Source organism: Dermacentor silvarum, chromosome 1 (assembly GCF_013339745.2).
Source record: "Dermacentor silvarum isolate Dsil-2018 chromosome 1, BIME_Dsil_1.4, whole genome shotgun sequence".
In the NCBI taxonomy this organism is placed as follows: domain Eukaryota; kingdom Metazoa; phylum Arthropoda; class Arachnida; order Ixodida; family Ixodidae; genus Dermacentor; species Dermacentor silvarum.
In genome coordinates this window covers 437,095,703-437,116,008 of record NC_051154.1, presented here as the reverse complement: position 1 = coordinate 437,116,008, position 20,306 = coordinate 437,095,703, and the positions used below count along the sequence as shown (strand labels likewise).

Here is a 20,306-nt window from a genome sequence, read left to right as displayed (position 1 = left end):
AAACTGTGGAGACTGCGTCGGTGTGGAGCTTGCTGCGCGTTAATAGTGCTGAATGAATGAACCCCTTCGCTGTGAACATTTTGGCTACACGTGCCATGCAGGCAATGGGGAACCAACAGACTGCGTTAAATTATATTTTCTCGTTGATGGGCATCAGCCGTGGGGCTCTTCACACAAAATGTGGCAGAGCTACGTGAAGACGAAGCTGACGCCCGCAACCACTCGCGCGGCGCGTAATTTGACGAGCGACTGCGTGCGGTCGGTTCACGAACTTTACGCCGAACTGAACAGCGGTCACAATGGGAACACCGCGGTTTAGTATGATGGGTCATGGATGATTCACGGTCATACATCCCACATTGGCGTCGGCACTGTGATCGAGTTGTTCAGCGGACTTGTGCTCGACTTTGTTGTGCTGAGCAATTTCTGTGTTGGGTGCGAGTCAGGGCCTAAGGAGAGTGATCCTTCTTATGGAGCATGGAAGGATGGCCACAAGTGTCAGAACAGTAATAAGAAAGCTGGGGAGGATGGAGGTGGAAGCTGCCCTCATCCTTTTCAGGCGATCACTGGAGCGGCGCAATTTGTGGTATACAATGATACTTTGTGATGGGGACAGCCGCAGTTATCTTGCTTTACAAGGTGATGAAGTGTGTGGATATATCCCAATTGAAAAAGAGGACTGTGTGAATCACATGCAAAAGCACATGGGGACGGCTTTGCGCAACTTGGTAGCAAAACACAAAGGCCCTGGACATGAGAGTCTTGGTGGAAAGGGCCGTTTGACAGCAGACCTGATCTCAAAGCTAACCTCTTACTATAGATGGGCTTTTAAGACCCACAAAGGAGATGTAGATGCCACTCAAAGAGCAGTGATGGCCACATATCATATTACATCAAACGATGATGCGGCTAATCACACTCTTTGTCCACCAGGGCCAAACTCCTGGTGCAAGCAAAATGCTTCAGTGGCCAAGGGTGAGCCGGTTCCAAAACATCCTCGAAACCTTCCTCCTCATGTGTGTCAGGCTTTACTTCCCATATATGAACGCCTCTCAGATAAGCTGCTTCAACGCTGTCAGCGTGGAAAAACGCAAAATAACAATGAAAGCATGCATTCAATGATCTGGACACTGGGACCAAAAGACCGGCACACTTCTTTGTTTACGGTCGAAGCTGCTGTGGCAGAGGCAGTATTAAAGTTTAATGCAGGCAATGCAAGGGCCTCAGAGGACATAATGAAAGAACTGTCTAAATCCGATCCAGGAAAGTCGCAGCCGCATAGCTGAGAAAAATAGGCGTCGAATGGCAGCATCAGCTAAGAAGCACAAAGCAACAGAAAACTTGCGCCAGTCCCTGAAAAAGCGGCACACAGGGGCTGGAAGTCAGCAGGACTATATGCCTGGTGCCTACTGAGCTGTTCCAGCTGTAAGTTTGCAAATAAAAAAGGTTTTGCATGTTTTCTCACTTTTCTCAAAACTTGTTTTTGGGTGACTTCACCAGATTGTCAGAGTGATATCTCATGATCTAGAACAGCTACAGCAATAATTATTTCTTTATCAGAAAGCCTAATCTGTGTATTACAAAGTGCTGAGAGCAGAATTGCAAATTTCTGCACATTTTCATTTTATTAATTTTCTTTTGTAGTGGTAGCCATAGGACAAGGAAAGAAATTTGATCACCAGCAGAACGGCTAATTGTTATTTAATTTGAATACTTTTTGCAGCGTTGCAGTTATTGCATATTATAGTACCTAGCTATGAAATAATATTCACTTTGTACTGAGCAGTTTTTTCCCATTGTCTCCGGAAACAATAGAGTGGCAGATTTGTGTATCTCCTGAACAAATGGACCTACAAGAAAACTTATCACATATTTGAAATCGGCACGAGAAACTAAGCAAGCCTGACTATTTTCATCAGAATTGGTCATAAGATGCAGGACATAATTTCCACAACCCATGTCCCCCTTAAAGAAAATTGCAATCAAAGACGGTAAAGAGCTAGGCACCATGATGAAATTAGGAAATCTGCAGGCATAGGATGGATTCAAATGACGCAAGCGAGACATAATCGTAGATTGCTGGGAAAGGCCTTCGTCCCGCAGTGGACATAATGTGCGTGAAAGAGCACTGATGCTTTCTGTTCTACATAATGTCTTCATGCTGATCTACTCAAGCTGCATCGTAAAGATGAGTAAATTGATATATTTCTTGTAGACCTTGCATTGTGGCCTATTCATTCCTGTTTTCTTAAACACCTACAATGAGTAACAAATTTTGCCATGAGTGGCCTGATGAAGACTAGCCTCTTGCCCAAACATTGGCTCTAGAGACAGCTGTCATTCGACACTTGTTGATGTGTTCTTAGAAGTGAGAGTTTTGCAACAAACCTTTCAATGAACTATGCACTACGATGATGAACTTGTTTCGGAAAACTTTAAAAGTGTACCTGACCTTTGCCTCACTTTTGCATGTAAGTAAACAAGAACTTCTCGCTATGAACAGTTGTCCCTGACTGCTGTACACTTGTGATACAGGATTAACAGTATTTAAATTATAGGGTTTTACGTGCCAAAACCATGATCTGATTATGAGGCACGCCGTAGTGGGGGACTCCGGAAATTTGGACCACCTGGGGTTCTTTAACGTGCACGTAAATCTAAGTACACGGGTGTTTTCGCATTTCGCCCCCATCGAAATGTGGCCACCGTCGCTGGGATTCGATCCCGTGACCTCGTGCTCAGCAGCCCAACACCATAGCCGATTAACAGTATTTGAAGGTTTGTACAGCAAGGCAAGAGAGCAGCACTTGTTGGATGGCTCATCATTTAATTCGCAGCAAAATGCAGAAGTGTGCAACAATTGCATAACTAATGACCTTGAAAATCTTTAGTTATTTGTTTGTAAACACCTGTTGTCAAACACCCTGCCTAAAGGTCTGAACACATTATACACAATTATAGCATGTACTACTACACATAATAAAACCTGTAATAGAACTTACCAAATACAGTATTGGTATAGTGGCAGGTCAAATGTCTCCTCAGCAATGCTTGTGTCCATCCTGGGAGAACCAAAGAAATGTTAAGCTTATACTGACAGCACCGAACCACACTAACGTAACTGCCACAGAACACGGGGAATTGTAACTAGATACAGTCAACCTGCTTAACCATCTCATAGACATTCAATGACAGAATGTACTTTCATAGAGCCTCTAATCTATGAAACTCACGCTGTAATACAAATATGCTAGCAGACAGTATCAAAATTGCATGTATGAAAATTCTCAGGAAAACTATATTTCCTAGCTACCACAGCCCACTCCTTGTTAAGTGCAACAAAAGACTGTCTATGCTACAATCAGAAGGTGAAAAATTCAGGATCCCCCTTTCTGGTAAATAACTAACCATACCTCTACCTGTACTCAGCAATACAATGGTGAATTGCAAGTACCATACTGATAAAGAACAGTTCAGAACTGCTGCCAAGCAAGTGCAATAAATGATTTCAAATTTATCTTCATGAAAGACTAGGCGTGTTAATTTTGTTGATATTACACGAAAGGCTGGTCAGTAAAATATTGAAATCAGTCACCATTGTGATTTGCAAAACAGTAGATGTAAGAGGTTAAGATAGGAGACCCTCAGGTGGTATGTTGCAATGTTTCAAGAAATTGTTTCAAGGAGTCTCTCTCCTTAACCCTTTCACATGCTAACTAGTTGTGTTGATTGAAAACTTACTTTCACCGCATTTCTTACATCTTCAGAATCATAAAATGCTTACAGCTGCACAATCGATTAAAAGTTTTCATTTCTTTAGTGAGTTTTGTCAAGTTTACAGAATGTGGACTCCATACGAAAACTTGCTGCAAGTACATCAGATATGCAAACATGAACTATTTCATGTCTGCCAGGCTTGAAAAGAACCTATCCAGCCACTCAAAAATTATGACTGGTGCAACACACTGCGAAAAACAATGAAAGTGAACCAGCTACATACAATGACTTCCACCAAGCAAAGTACCCAACCATCTACCTTCATACTCATTTTACTAAAACAATTTGCCTGTGTAATTCAAACTTGCAGCACTATTTCAATCAGAAGCGTTTCAAGATGTATGGGATACATTTTAAATATCCCTACTTTAATCAATGCTATTGCTGCTGATGCACTATCTTGGTGAACACAATTGTGTACATAGCGTGTGAAAGGATTAATCATATTCATATAATCTTTACTGAAACTAAAGGCATAATTACTCATACTTGTTTACACTTTCGTTATGAGACATGAACATGACAGATGCGGGAGTTAGAAAAGTATCTTTATAAAATGCTGTACACTTGCTACACTGTTCGACTTGCTTTCTACAAACTTGTAGAAAGCAAGTTGAAAGCAAGTTTCTACAACCTCTCATAATACCGAGCTATTTCCTATGAGCATTGTAACATTTCCTTGTAACATAATGCACGGTTTTCACAGACATAGCTTGAATAACTGAATCTCAAGCTTCGGAAGTAACGTAATAATTGCTATAAACAAGCACATTTGAAGCGCTACCCAGACTGCACAGCTACTTTCTTTTTACACCAACACGTGTAATGAACTATGTCATTCATATGGCACAGTTTGATTATATTCCAAAGCATGAACCTCATAATTGCAAGTTCTGCAAGAGTGTACCTATGCGATTACTTGGTGGCAGCACGAAAATATGTGAGAAGGCTACACAACACGAGTGCAGGAAACAATTTTGTTTACAGACAAACATATATATACTAGGCTTGTTTGTCCTGCGTAGTTGCAGCTGCGGGACAGCGGGATGTCATAAACAACCGCACAGTTGTTGAACTGCTGTTTGTGCCTCTTGCTACAATTTGTGCCAAAGCTTAGTCTGACTCACCTCTTCACACAATGTACCCCGATTGCTCGACGTGAAAAATAAAAGGAAAGTTCCAGCTCTCCCAACAGTCGATTTGAGACTATGGCTGACCTTGTGAATATGATATAAGAGTGGCCACCCCACTGCAAGCAAATGTTTGATCTGGGTTCAGAAGCTCTCCTCCACATGGTGATGCCTCGACTTGTTCAGGACGGTTTTTGGTGCTCCTGTGCCGAGCTTCACAGCCACAGAGTGTGCTTACGCAGAAAGCACCCTCCAAACATTGGGCATAGCTCCAGCACACAACTCACCAAAGAAAACCCTGTGGTCTCGAAATTGAAGATCACTGTCTAGTGGTAGTTTTTCCCCACACACGAACTCATCTAGCACTGTAAAGAACCACAGAAAAAGATCACTCTACCCATTTAGTAGCCCAACTTCAACTAATATAGAGGAGAAAGTTGCCAATGAAGCAGAATAACTTTACTGCAGTGGTGTCCACAGTAGCTAGTGTTCTACGGTTAGTTGACAGTGTTCTTGTCTGTGAGAAGTTGCCAAGCAAGGCTACTCAAGGGTTGAGCCATTTTTACTGTCTCCTCCACAGTGCCAGGTGTGCTCATGGAAAACTACTGGAAGGCAAGCTCTGATATCTGGCCTAAAGATTTTCAGTCATGAGCATTGTGCTGGAGCTACGCCCCACACTCAAAAGTGTTTTGGCCTTTCCTATTAGTGCATTTGAACACTGAAGCGTGTTGTTGCTACAGGAACACAAGGGAGCACTCTTAGCATTTAATACCACCACGAAGTGGACGGGAGCTTCTAGACCCAAGTACGTTTGCTTTTAACAGTGTGTTCGCACTGCCTTTTGGCATGCGTTGCCAAGAAGCATTTAACAGTGTTGAACAGAGGTGACGTCTCAGGCTGGAGAACTTCAAGGAAGCCCAAGGCCTACCACTGCTATACAGTATGTACACAAAGGAAGCCATCAATTCAAGCAAATTGCTGGAGAGCGTTGGAACTACCTTTTTATTTTCAGGGCCAAGCAATATGGGCACGTACGAAAATGTCAATCGGACCAGGCCAAGACGCGAAGTCTCCATCAAGAAGTATGTGCTAGAGTTAATAGGAAGTGCAGTTGGTGCTGTTTAGAACATCCTACTGCCCTGAAGCAGCAATTATGTACGACAAACAGGACTACTCAAGGACTATCTTAGGAAACACGCACAGACCCTTGACACAAGATGGGGGAGCAACATAGCTATTGATGCTGCTTTGTGCAGTTGTACATCAAGTTTTGAGCAATAAAGAATCCTCATGACACAGGTTCAAAACATACAAAACTCGCAGAATAGCCCCCACATGAACTGCGGGAGCGTTCCAAACTGGGCTGGTTGGTGCATGTTTAGAAGGGAATCAAATGGTGCTACAGACAGGACAAAGTGAATAAGTTGCTGTGTCCGTCGCCTTCACTTCGTTGTGGCAGTAGTACTGTTCATTCCCTTCTAAATATTCATATATTTTGGTCACCTGACCACATCACACAGCTGCGTGCTCAGGCTATAATTTTACCTTATGACACCTTCCAATGTCACACGCAATTCTGTCGGGACATATTCACCTATTATAGTCAGCTGAACAGTGGCTAATCATGAGCTTAACAGTGGCTACACTTAGTTACCATGGAGCCAAGGCATGACAGTGCTAGAGGTCAGTATGCAGGTGCTTTTGCATACTCATAAAGGCAACACTAGACAGAATTATTTTATTGCTGCATGTTTTATTTGTTGCCTCAAATCCTGAATTCCGGCGCTATTAGTGTTTTTTCAAGACCACTCATATGCACACCCTAGACAAGTATGAAACAATACCACTTTCAAGTTGACGTTCTCAAGCTGAACCAATATGTTGCGAAAGGAAAAACAAAACATCCTTTATTATCTGTTAGAAGCATCTGCAACAATTATTCTACTTGCATAGGCCTTGTCATTCCACCAACATTTGCAGTCAATGTCCATTAGGACTCCATATTCAACACCGATGTACAATAGAATGGCACAACTTACCAGAAATAGCACAACATAACAGACTGCTGTGCCACTGGTATTGCAAGCAGGCCCTCATGGCTGAGAAACTGAATGCAAGGTGGCCCACAGACATCCTTCACTGGTGCAACACCTGCAAATTAAATACTGATATCAGTTACTTTCTGACAGGTCATCCAAAGCAAAGCACAAACATTTTTATATACAATCAAGCTCTTGCATATAAGCTCATCACTGAGTTACTGTTATTGCTGTGAGACAACTCACAGTATTTTATAAAGTGCTAATGGCCTCGTTTAGCTCATTCGCAAAAAAAAACTTTATGAAGCACCTTCTATACGACAAAAGAGCTGACATTTTGCCTTGCATAACTCGCATGCATTTCATAATAATTATTGTAGTAATGCGTATAAGCTGCAAATTAGTCTACGCAACTCGAGACAGTGTGAACTTTCCTTAAACATCAGTGTTGACATATGTTTTGGTTTGTTTTTCTACTTGTTTGGAATAGTTGTAACTGTGGAATGTCCATAAAGAATGTTTGGCCACCGCTATTTTATGTCAAGGTTACATTAAAAATTCCTTATCGTATGGATTTGCTTTACAATTACAGCCGCATATGGACAGAACTTAAGTTGCAATCCTCCCTCCCAGAATATGTGAAAGTCGGAACGTTTAATCGTCAGCCTGGTAGCTGTCAAAAGAAAAAAAATATGAATACAGATTGCCATGTAGAAAATAATCCGTTTCCTTCGCAACGACCCTTAACGGGTACCACGCGGACACTTTCGACTGCATCGTGCACGACTGCTCGGGCTCAATCACAAACGAAAGGGCATCGAGTGACACCCGCGTTACCTAACACTGCAAATGTCACAAGGTTAGGGTAGCAAGCACGCTACACCGTCATTTCATTGTAATGAAGGGACACGCGCATTGAGCAAACTCTATGAGGTCTTCATACATAAGGCTAAGCAATCTTCCAATCCCGGGTGTGAACACTGCGATTATGCATGCTCAGCCAGGGCACTGTGTCTGAAGCTTAAATAAAAATATTAAGGGCTAAAAATTTCACTGTGATGCAATGCGTCGCCAAATATGGGTAACATAGCGTTGCACCGCGTTGGGAGAGCTTGCTAAGGGGTACACCAACTTCACTTAATTTTGGAACGCCAAGCACACAGCACAACACAGTACAAACTGGAATGCTAACGTCAGTAAGCCAGCGGCCACATACAGACGACAAAGGAGCTGCCAGAGGCGTCAACGCTGCTTATATTACCTACGCGTCTCAGTTTTAGTCAGTATGCAATCAACACAACAAATGCAACACCCATTTATCACAGACTCGCAATGTCACTTTGTCAATCCTCATGGCCAAGGAACCTCGTTAAGCCCCAACCACAGGCATGCGTCGGCACGCTTCCGTGCGCGCCGACAAGCGAACGCGCCGCTTCGCGTCGGCTGGAGGAAAAGGGCGCGCAACCACAGGATACTAGCTCTGACGCGTGCTGGCGCTCGCTCCTCAGCTGCGGTGCACTGTTGCTTGACCATTTTGTCTTCAACCATCCAAGTGCGGCCTAAAACAGCCTTCTGTAAACTGAGCTTGAAACAATAAGTCAGTGATCTGTATGCTATTTTAGAAATAAAAAAACACGTTTGATTAATGAATGTACGCCTGCTGCAACGGTTTCCTTGAACATAACTGCACAAGCTATCGACATCAGCGATTGCGTTCGCGTTGTCTGCAAGATCACTTTGCAAACACCTGCACGAGCATTGCATGTCACATCAATAGCTCTCGTACGATCTCTTTTTTTGTAGTTCGTTGCACAGCCAACTATGTAAGAATTACCTAAGAACTACGTAGGAACTACGCAAAGTATCCGTGAAGAATCTGTATTATAAATATAATAATGCTTGTTGGTGCATGAAGGAAACGCGTAAGTGGGTTCTGAGAAAATCATAAAAAAAAAATAATTGAAACACTTGTGGCGCTCACAAAGAGACATTTCGAACAGCCAAAATTTACCAGTTTCGTAGCTTGTCTCCTGATTCTTGTTTGTCTAATCTTTCCCATGGAACCTTTTATTTTTCTAGGTTGTTTTGAAGCATCAACACCGCATCGGGAGGCCTTGAAGCACTTATTCGTACTCTTGAAGCACTTATTCAAATGTATGGGCAGCTCATTTGCATAATATGAAAAAAAATATATGTAAACTAGTTATTTTTAAAATTTATACACTTCAAGTCCCCACAAAAAAAAACGGAAAGAAATACCAGTTTGTTTATTGTTTTCAGCCTACAATGATGTTTCGAATGAGAAAGACATTTAATTTGTTATGTGAGGCATGTAACAATTGCTGTGCCATATATTGCACAACACTGGACATGGCAGCCCACCATTATTAAACCCCAGAAGAAATTAATGGCACAATGCATATGATCAAGCAAACAGCGTTTTATTACACTTAATGGATGCTTTAAAAAACTGTCACACTATAATAATATTGCACAAAAGCTACTGAACTTGACTAATATACTAGTACATATTTAAAGATCAATTTCATATTACAGTAACAATAACGAATCAATCAAATGTTTATTATAGGGCCCTGAAACAGCTAGAGGGCCTCTGACTGGTGCACTTAAAAAGCAATATGCGAGACAAAATGTACAGAGAACACAAATGTGGAAGACAAAACAATGCGAGATAGAGAAACATATAAGGGAAAAGAAAACAAGGAAGCGTAAACTGCAGTTAATCATACAACATGATTATCTACATATATACAATATATAAGAAATGAACTCTGAAATATGTCAATGCAGGCACAATTCTTATGTTTTTTGGAGTCGAGCCATATATAGGACAGTCTTTATTGGAACAAGGCCAGGCAGAAAATGCGGAATGTTACCTGGTATACTGTTGCAGCACGACAAATTGCGCAGCTTTGGGATAGTATAATGCCATGGACCACCTTATACAGGAACGAAAAGGCATGATTTAACAAGTCTTGGATGAGTGACTAACAACTTCATTAATCGAAGGGGTGAGGTGTAAGGGAGTCTAGAGGTGTGAGTTGAGGTACATTTGAGAGTGCTGGACTATGGTCGCCAGAATGGCAAAAGTGGTGTTGGAAGACAGATATCAATTTATTCTGGATGCATGCAGTGATGTCAGAATTAGATTTGCATGTTGTACCTCAATCTACAGAGACATACTCTAGTAGTGGAAGGCACACAGTAGCATACGATTTCAGAAAAAGAACAGGTGAGTGGTCATCATGCAATATACGACATACAATTCCAAGAGCATGAAGGGCACTTTGTGCATATTTAATGTGTGAACAGAAGCTTAGTGTTTTGTCGAAGTACACACCAAGATCTTTGATTTCATCGACACTGGACAGTGGAGCATCCCGAAGGGCGTATGAAAATTGTACATGGTATGTTTTGCACGTGTAACTTAATGCCATAGTTTTGGAAGCATTTAAGAGTACATACCATTATTGTTTCTGCACCAGCTTGAGAGTGAGAAAATGTCTTTTTGGAGGTCAATGCAGTCGTGAACACTGTTGACAGTCTTAAATATCCTTAAGTCGTCTGCATACAAAGCCATGCTGTCCATCTATTAAAATGTTCTTAGCACTAACAGAAAGCAGGGAATGCAATACCGATTCAAACACTTTTGACTCAATGCAGCAGATAGATATAGGCTGGTAGTTAGTAACTGCACTCGCAGCACCCGATTTGTGCACGGGCAATATCCATGCTACCTACCCAAGTGCTAAAAAATATGCTAGACTTTAGGGAACTATGGAAGATGCTTGGGACAACAGGGACGCTTCTATACGTCTTAAGCAATGTGGGAGGAATACCATCAACACCACAAGAAAGGGAAGGTTTGAGGCACTTCATACACTTGAAAACAAGGTCTTCATTGACTGATAGCATAAACACTGTGCCAGGCTGAGAAGGAAGGTTACTTGAAGCATCCTTTACACAATAGACACAACAGAAATGTTCTGCAAAGGCATCACCAGTGTTCAAGACATCATCACCATTTTCATCAAGAAGACACCTCTTTGGTGCTCTCTTTAGAAGAATGACAGTGCACGAAGCTCCAAAAATATTTTGAATTATGTGTCATGCTGGCTTCAACACCATCAATGTGGTTGTAGGGATCATTATAACTATAATAATAACAATAATAATAACCTTAGCAGTACCATGGCACTCTAGACAGCTCGCAAGTTTTTTTTTTTTAAAGTAAGGCTCATGCCTGCACGCTAGAGCGTCTGATAGTCAGCCATCTAGAGCAGGAATTTACTCTAGATGACGCGCTCGCTCGCTCACACACACACACAAACACGCTTGCTCACTTGCAGAACACATCACACGCACATACAGGGCAATAACTGGGAAGTCGACGGTGCACAATGCACAGGAGTGCCGTTTCACTACGGTCGCAAGGAATGGGAGTCCTAATGGAGAGAAAGCTCTGTATAAGAATGGAGTTGCGGCGTTGGACTGTACAGGTGTGATGGGGCTCAGGCTGTCCTGATGGCTTGTTCAGACGGACAGAAGAAATATAAGTGTTTCCAGAGAGCCACACAGCGCCCTGCAGAATAGACGGACAAGTGCAATTTTGCGCTGGTATTGCAGGGTGCACCACTTAAGGGCTTTGAGGTGATCCTTGTAGGCTGGCATGAGCTTGCGACGATCAAAAAGATGGGAGTAGAGGGTGTGCATTGCCCGGCGCTGAACAAGCTCAAGTTTGTCAGCGAGATGAGTTTGGTAAGGGGACTAAACTGATGAGCAGTACTCAAGCTGTGGTGGTACGAGAGAAGTGTAGAGTGCTCTGAAAACCTCAGGTCCCCAGGGAAGGGAGAGACAGGTCAGAAATCCCAGAATGTGACGAGCCTAGTGACTTGTGCGGAAAAGTCGAGAGAAGGGCTGAATATTACACCCAGGGTGGGAAGGGTCCGAACGGTCTTCACGGGGGTGCCACCGAGGAAGTAGGTTGGGTGCACAGAGGTTGTGGTGTGGCTGATATGCATGGCAGCACTTATTTCAGTGCTAACACAAAGTTTGTTATTGTAGGCCCAGTCGTCCACCTTTACAAAATGTATTTATTTCAAGCGCATATGCTGCGCTGCGTATTGGCATAATGCTGCAGTGCAAGTGTTAACTAGTGAATTAAACACATTCTGCGAAGATGCATTAGGAATTGGTTTTGAGTTAATCTTTTTCCCGACTATAGTTTATAGTATCACAGCGAGATGCATTTTAGTGCAAGCTGAAGAGATTTGGGCAGCTTAAGCATACAGAGTGGCAAGATGGGCTTGTTGGTTCATCATGAAGGCTGTATTTCAGCGCTTAGTAAGGACGAGGACAAAGGAGACGAACGGACACACATGCGCTACTCACAACAATGAAGTTTATTGCCTTGACCACGCTGAACAATATAGTGCCATGGAAGTACGTCACCGACCACGTGAGCCACATTGCTCGCGGGGAGCAGGGTGACAAAAAAACAGGGCGTGCAAACAGCAATGAAAATTTACTTGTACATGCGCAAAAAAGCAAGTTCCTTGTCACTCAATGCTAGGGAAGTCTTACTAATACAAGAGTCACCATGATAGTTTATCTGCTCACTCTCGATTATTAGACGGGTTAGTTCACACTTGCTACTTCCAACTATCTGAGTTTTGTCAAAGAGAGGGATACACCCACAGGTATGGCAATGAATAGCTAAAAAACCATCTGAAGGCGTTTTGTTAACTTTGTAGTTATGCTCCTTGAGCCGTTCATTTACGCAGCGACCCGTCTGCCCAACGTAACATCGGCCGCACTTCAACGGAATGCGATAAACGACGCCCGATCTGCACTCGGTGAACACATTCTTGTGTTGCTTTTTGCAGCTTTTCTTTACTTTCTCAGTCGGGTCAGTAGTCCTACATAACCTACCCAGCTTGCTAGGTGCTGAGAAAACAACTTGTACATTGTCCCGAGCAGCTATAGCAGTATCGGCGCCTTGCTGACCAAGCTACGGAGCACCTCTGGAACATCCAGCTCCGACATCTGCGGAACCTTACTGCCAAATCCCAACAAAAGGTCAGCAGCAGCGTCCACGTTCCTGAAGGCATTTGCCTTCCAGACTACGTGCGCCGCGTCCTTGAACTTGGACCAAAATTTGGGATAGGCTCTAAAAGGACAAATGCCGAGCTTCTTTCTGTTGTACGTCAAGTTTCGAAGCGGGTTCCTGAAGATGAAGCGCATAAGCTCAATTCTGAGGGAGTGAATGTCCTGAATCGGCATAAGCCTTCATCCTGTGGTCTTCCGGTGAAACGTGTTTCATCCTTTCTTAAAGATCACTCTCTCTGTGTCCTTTCCGCGGATAAGGAGGGCGGGTTTGCTCTATTTTCACGCGAGTGTTTCTTTAGAAAAGCTAACGATGCTTTGTCAGCCGTCTTTAATGAGCATAGGTCAGTTTCCTTGGCTAAAGTAAAGGCACGTGCTGTGCAACTTTGCAAGAACCTGGGTCTTGATAAACTGCGCAAAGGTATCGAAAAATCTGATAGCATGTCATTAGATGTATTCTTCAGTGCCAAAACACACAAGGAGGGGATACCTTTTAGAGTCATCATTTCGGAGCAAGGCACGTGGCACAAGCAAGTCGCTTCCTATCTAAATGACATGTTGAAATGGCTGGAAATAAAAGATCCATTTCTGGTAAAGAATTCTAATGAAGTGATTGAATTTGTCAAGGCCCACGCAGACGTTGGGTTGAAAGCCTTTTCAGTTGATGTGACAGATCTATATTATTCCTTGCCACATGATGATTTGTTACGTTGCGTCGAGGAATGCATTGATGAATACGGATCCGTTAAGTTTTCCTGTGAAGCTGGTATCTCCGTCGACAATTTTCTAGAAATGCTTAACTTTTATCTCTGTTCGACATTCATTCAATGGAATAGCATTCCCTTGTTACAAAAGAAAGGAGTCTGTATCGGCTCCTGTCTTGCACCGGTGTTAAGCGATTTGTTTTTAGCAAAAATTGACCGTAGCCTGTCCCATCGCCTAGATTTTTTTAGCAAATGCGTGCAAATATTTAGATATGTAGATGATTTTATCGTGTTCCTGGATTGCTCCTTTGAGCAGCTACAAAAAGAGAGTGATGACATTGTATCAGCTATACGTAATTGTCTTTCTCCCCTTGTAGTGACTGTCGAAATGCCTGCTAACGGTACCATTAGGTTCCTAGACGTGAAATTAGTGTTCACTGATCACCGCACATGTTGGTGTTATGCACCCAGAGCTAACAAAGCGCTTTTAGCATTTCATTCTAACCATTCTAAACTGATAAAACGTAGTATTACTAAGATGTGCCTCAATAACGCACTTGATAAGTCTTGCTGCCATTTAGTGCCATCCAGCTTCAACGAACAAGTTTCAAGGCTTTTAAAGTCCGGTTACCCAACTGATGTGTTGGTGTCAGTTGCAGAGGGTGTCCTTCGACGCAAGAAAACCAGTATTGGTTCTTCCAACGTGGATGCTAGGCCTCCTTTTCAGAAGCGTAATGTAGCAGTTATCCCTTATATCCATCAAGTGTCGCACAATCTGAAGAAACTAGCTGCTCGGGACAATGTACAAGTTGTTTTCTCAGCACCTAGCAAGCTGGGTAGGTTATGTAGGACTACTGACCCGACTGAGAAAGTAAAGAAAAGCTGCAAAAAGCAACACAAGAATGTGTTCACCGAGTGCAGATCGGGCGTCGTTTATCGCATTCCGTTGAAGTGCGGCCGATGTTACGTTGGGCAGACGGGTCGCTGCGTAAATGAACGGCTCAAGGAGCATAACTACAAAGTTAACAAAACGCCTTCAGATGGTTTTTTAGCTATTCATTGCCATACCTGTGGGTGTATCCCTCTCTTTGACAAAACTCAGATAGTTGGAAGTAGCAAGTGTGAACTAACCCGTCTAATAATCGAGAGTGAGCAGATAAACTATCATGGTGACTCTTGTATTAGTAAGACTTCCCTAGCATTGAGTGACAAGGAACTTGCTTTTTTGCGCATGTACAAGTAAATTTTCATTGCTGTTTGCACGCCCTGTTTTTTGTCACCCTGCTCCCCGCGAGCAATGTGGCTCACGTGGTCGGTGACGTACTTCCATGGCACTATATTGTTCAGCGTGGTCAAGGCAATAAACTTCATTGTTGTGAGTAGCGCATGTGTGTCCGTTCGTCTCCTTCTTTGTCCTCGTCCTTACTAAGCGCTGAAATACAGCCTTTTAAGCATACAGACTGCGAAATGCACTGATGACACCTTTACCCCTTCCCTGCAATGCATGCACTCACACCACCTGCTCTTTCCATAAACAAAACAAAAAATATATCAAAAGCCAATTGCAGTTTCACTGACTCAGTACGTGCTGCTTGTCAAGCAGGCATCGAAGCAATCCTGGTATACGCAGCAGCATGCATAAGGTCCTCCTTATGACGCAGGTCCTCCTATGCATTGCACACGGTGCACATAGTGCAAACAGATTTTTTTTTTCCAAGTGCTCAACTAGAAGAACACATGACAGTGCTGTATCACGTTTCCTTCAGTGTGTCAGCGTTCTTGAGCGCTGTACGAGCGATTTATCGCCAACTAGCCCATAAGACACCTGCACTTGAAAGAAGTGAGTGAAGGAGTACTGTGAACTTGTACTGAACTAGATTTCACAGGAAGAATCGAAGAGTGCACTTTCAACTAAACGGATGGCATGGCTGAAGATGTACGCGCATTTCCCATTGTTCGGCTACTAGTGTCTTTTGCTTTCGCAAGTTATCTTTGCCGCTGGAAACAGCGCAGAGCTCGCCCGTTAAACCCGAGTCCACATAATTCACACACGAAACACGCCGCGGTTCACCACCTGAAGTTCCACACGGTTCATTTACACCACACCTCACACAGCACGAAGTCAGGAGAGCCATATTTCAAATCACAGCAGCGCAAAACGCAACTGAAATTTCATTTCCTTCGGCAGAGTTTCTCAGCTGGGCTCGTTCACCGCCGGTCGAACTCGACAGACGCGCTAGGCCTACGCGTAATGTAAACAACATCGGCGGTAGACGAGTGCTGATTATCCAGACTTCGCACTTCGAAAGCAAGTTTCCATTCGTTTCGAGCACAAGAAAATATACATACAAGAAGCACAGGCGTTGCCGCAATCGTCTGCAATCGTGATTAGGTTGGGTGTTTTAGCAGACGATCGCACTGAGATCGGCGGAATCCAGCGGGCCGGCAGGTTGGGTTCGGCGGCGTCGTTCGAACGCCCGGCACGAATGTCGCACTTCCACCACCCACGGTCGTGGGTCGTGTCGGCCTAGTATCACAACACTGTCTTTCAGAAACACTGTCGTGCGCGTCGTGCGTCCGAAGCACTCGGACGATCGTTGGTGTCGGCGCCTTCGCATCGGCGGCATCATCAGGCGTAGCACGGTAGCAGCCAGAGGCTTCGCGGACTCTGATTGGTGGACGTCGGCGACGGTTTGCAGGCTCTGATTGGTGGACGCCGGCGTCGCGTCGGCTCGCGCCGCTGGTTTTCTAGCATTGGCAGCTGGCAAAATCTCCGCGCGCCGGCACGCGTCACCCCGTTCGCGACTGACGCTTTTGACGCATTTGCGCGTGCCGGCGCGTGGCGAAGCGTGCCTGTAGTTGGGCCTTTACAGAGCGTGCTCACACCACGACCTACTGGAACTACAGACCTGCACAGATGTCCGGCTTCTATGGGAGCAGCTTGCGCCCACTTTCGTTCAACCGGTGGCCATAGGTGGCGCTTTTATAACCTGTTCGTCTGCTACTTGGCGGGTGGCTGGGCGGCGTTCGAATACATGGCTTGCACTGACGTCACTTCCGCCAATGCTGGGTTAGGTTTCCGCCATACCGGAGCACCCGGAGCACCACCATATGGCACCACACTGTTAGTCGTATGCGAATGGCACTGTTTTGTAATGGCTATTTGCGCAGTTGTTGGGTGTTGCAACCGCAGTAAAAGCAGCTCGAGGAAGGAGTCGGCAAACACGAACCTTTTTCGGCTTCCGAAGGTTGTGGAATGGCAAGACGAACGAACGAAAGCACTTAGCTCGAAGCGGCGCAGCCTGTGGCTTGCGCGTATCAAGCGTGCTGATCTCAAGGGCGATCTCCCAAACATTCGAGTGTGCGGCAGCCCACTTCGTAACAGCTAAGCCTGCGCAATATTACATAATGCGCACTTAACGCTGCACTAGAATCAGATTTGTTTGCATTTGTAGGAAGACCGTCCAAGCTCTGTGAAGAAACGAACCCGGACTGGGCGCCAACGCTTTTGCTAGGCTGCAAAGCAAATAATGAAGGCACTGCGCGCTACGAGCGTGCTGCAAGGCGATGGTTTAAACGAACGACTCCCGAGGTCGACGCGGTGACCGCTGCACCGGCAAGAGCTTTTGGAGTCGGCGAAACGCCACCCGAAAACCGCTACGACGACGGTGACGACGACCGCACATACACAGACAACCCGTTGAAAACTGTTGAAATCAAAACATACATGTAAACAATGCAGAAATATCGATCCAAATAAAGCATGGAAAGTACGCACATCATTCTCCCAGCCACAAAACACTCGCGCAAGCTGCGTATCCTGTTTGAAAATTTTCAGACCCTAGCACATAAACTCCGCTTTTACGTGATTGTTAAATGGACGTTCAGTATCAGTTCGTTTCTTCTCTGCACCAAGCTCCAATCTTGCGTGTCTCCTGCACGCACCACTGACTAACCAGGGAATGCCTCTGAATGTTATAAACAAAATGCGGCATGGAAAACGGGGGCTGCAGCCTACATCTCCTAGTAGGAGCACCTTTTCTCCTTGCAGCCGCTTCGCCGACAGTGTTTTCACCCAACCGCTTGTGAAGTAGTTGTGGGATTCAAGCGATTTATAAGCCTTCATTTCCTCCAGTGTCGCGAAGCTTGAAGAGAAAACTAGGCAGTTTACAATGCACCCGTGTGAGACCTCGGGAAAAGCGCTAACGTCCATCGTCGTATCCGCACTCAGTCGCAACGTGTACGGGTCCACATCGTCGCACAGTTTCAATTTTTCTTGATATCGTGCACGCGCCGAACCGATCAGTCCTGCGTAAAATGCCTCGTTAAACGCAGGCCTACTGTAAACGGGTGGCATTTCTCGCGAGGAGCGGTGAAATCCGCTTAGAAAACACAGTGAGACCGCATAAGCGCACGCGATCAGATGCGAAGGCGGCGCGCGCGGTGCTCCGGCATGGCGCGGACGCAGCGGCGCGGGCGGACGTGACGTCACGTGCAAGCCATGTATACATTTTCCTTCCTCCATGTTCGAATGTATGCGCCTGCTCTTCTGTAGCGGGCTGCTAGCTAATGTGACAATTTCTTACGAAGACAACAGCTAGTGTGTAAAAATTGTTTAAGTGTACTCATTGTATTGATATGTAATAACGCGTAAAATAGTACACGAATTCTTTCTAGGTTTGATATTATGCGGAAATTTCGCGCCACTCCACACAAGAAAAAGAAAAAACTCACTGATGGAGTGATTGTTTACGTGTTTGTTCGGCCCGTCAAATATGCATCGCAAAGCTTTTATGAAACTGTGAAAACTGATGCTAGAGTCCTTGCTTTGTTATGATTTACATGATGGCACACAGCAATATACCACAATGTGATCGTTTACGTTATCCCGTCTGTAATTAACTCAAGCAAGCTGCATGTAGCTAAAGCTGAAGTTACATGCCTTCTGCAGCGTCTGCAAATTCAAGCAGTTTGTGTGTGGGCTGCGTATACATATCGTCTGCGTGATTCTTTTAAATGTCCTTGTTGATCATATCAATATATCAAGTTCTTTATATTGTATTTCTTTATGTCTCCATTGTACTATATTTTATCCTATGAATCTTCTGGTAATCAGATTTTTTTCCTCTACTGCGAAGGCAACGGGAGGAAATGTTATCGTCTGCCGGCTGTACTCGTTGTTTTCCTTTCTTGCGCCGCTCTTCCTTGTGTACCTCGTGATTGAAATGAGAAGCAATCATTCGCAAATTTTGTTTTCTTTTTTATTTTCGTGAATTTATGCATTTACAAACAATGTAAACAATCTGGGGCTGCCGAAATAGCGGCACGAGCGCTGGAACAGATCGCAGAAGCAGACGACAGCGAACAGGTTATAACTAGCGCCACTCTGCTCGTACGTTCTATCCCTAGCGGGAAAAGGGGTGAACTAGACCAGGCGTGCTGGAGCAGGGAGATCTGTGCAGGTCTGTAGTTCAGTAGGTCGTGGCTCACACAACACAATTGAGCCCAACACCAGCCATCGCGGAGCATTTCGCACGCGCGACGCGCACCAACAACGAAAAAAAAAGGACACTTAAATCACTTACTTGTGTAACAATCCAGCGCCGCTTCCTTCCTATTCAGAGTGAAATCACAATAGCGACAATTTCCGCTGAACTATTACGCCAATAGCGACAGGAATCACAGCTTCGCCCACCGCCATTTGCAAACGCTCGTATTACTGTTGTTCCGGAGAAATGCAACCCAGCGTGTAGGCGCGATGAAGGGTGGTAAGCAGCGCCACTACTCTTGTGTGTGTTTACTATTCTCCTGCGAATAATGTTCAAACAGCGTTATCTATGGTGATATTATGTATCTGGCGGAGAGAGTAAACAGTGCCTTTTCCAAGGAGGTTTAAATAAATCTGCTAGAGCGGAGGTCGCCTAGACCTACCAATGGGCGGCGGTGGAGCCGCGCCACTCACGCCGCGGCCATCTTGCCATAGGCAAGAAACGGGAGCCGCAAGCCTCGTAACGCGCCCGCCGCGCTGACTGCGTCTCCCCACCGTGGTTCTTAACGGCTATGGCGAGCACTAAGGGGGTAGTAGTCAATAATTAGAAGTCAAATGGCAAATAACAATGCAATCCACTTTATTTTGTTTCTTTTGGCGTTCTCCTTGCAAGCATGAACACCGGAGAAGGGTCTGTATCACTGGTCTTTAAAATAATCAGCCTCGTAAGAGCAGACCTCACATTTCCGGTCCTCATTTCCCTGTTTTTTCTATCGTCATGTGATGGAGTCTGATGCTTATGTAGAGTTCAGCCACGTCGCCATGTGATGTTTGACGTTAGCTTTTCAATATACTGTTTCTTTAGCTCGGCTCTGTCTGCTCTTGTCAATGAATCAATTAAAAAAATACCCAAATGGCAACTTAATTCGCAAGTTCAAGCCGATGAGCATACACACAGATGCATTCTTGGCTTCAGGGACACCGTCATCACGCATTCCACGCCCAAAGTCCACATATCCAACCACTTTGTCGCCCACAAGCT

At 44.5% G+C, this 20,306-nt stretch overlaps 1 long non-coding RNA gene across 1 annotated transcript in view; it reads right to left on the bottom strand.

The window, feature by feature from the left end:
- The window catches only part of LOC125942602 (uncharacterized), a 37,350-nt gene extending 17,882 nt beyond the window's left edge, over window positions 1-19,468 (bottom strand). The window contains exons 1-3 of the long non-coding RNA XR_007465251.1: window positions 19,362-19,468; window positions 6,947-7,058; window positions 3,003-3,062 (exon numbers count right to left, since the gene is read on the bottom strand). This is a non-coding gene — a long non-coding RNA (uncharacterized LOC125942602). The remainder of the gene's footprint in view (window positions 1-3,002; window positions 3,063-6,946; window positions 7,059-19,361) is intronic.
- Window positions 19,469-20,306: the final 838 nt, after the last annotated feature.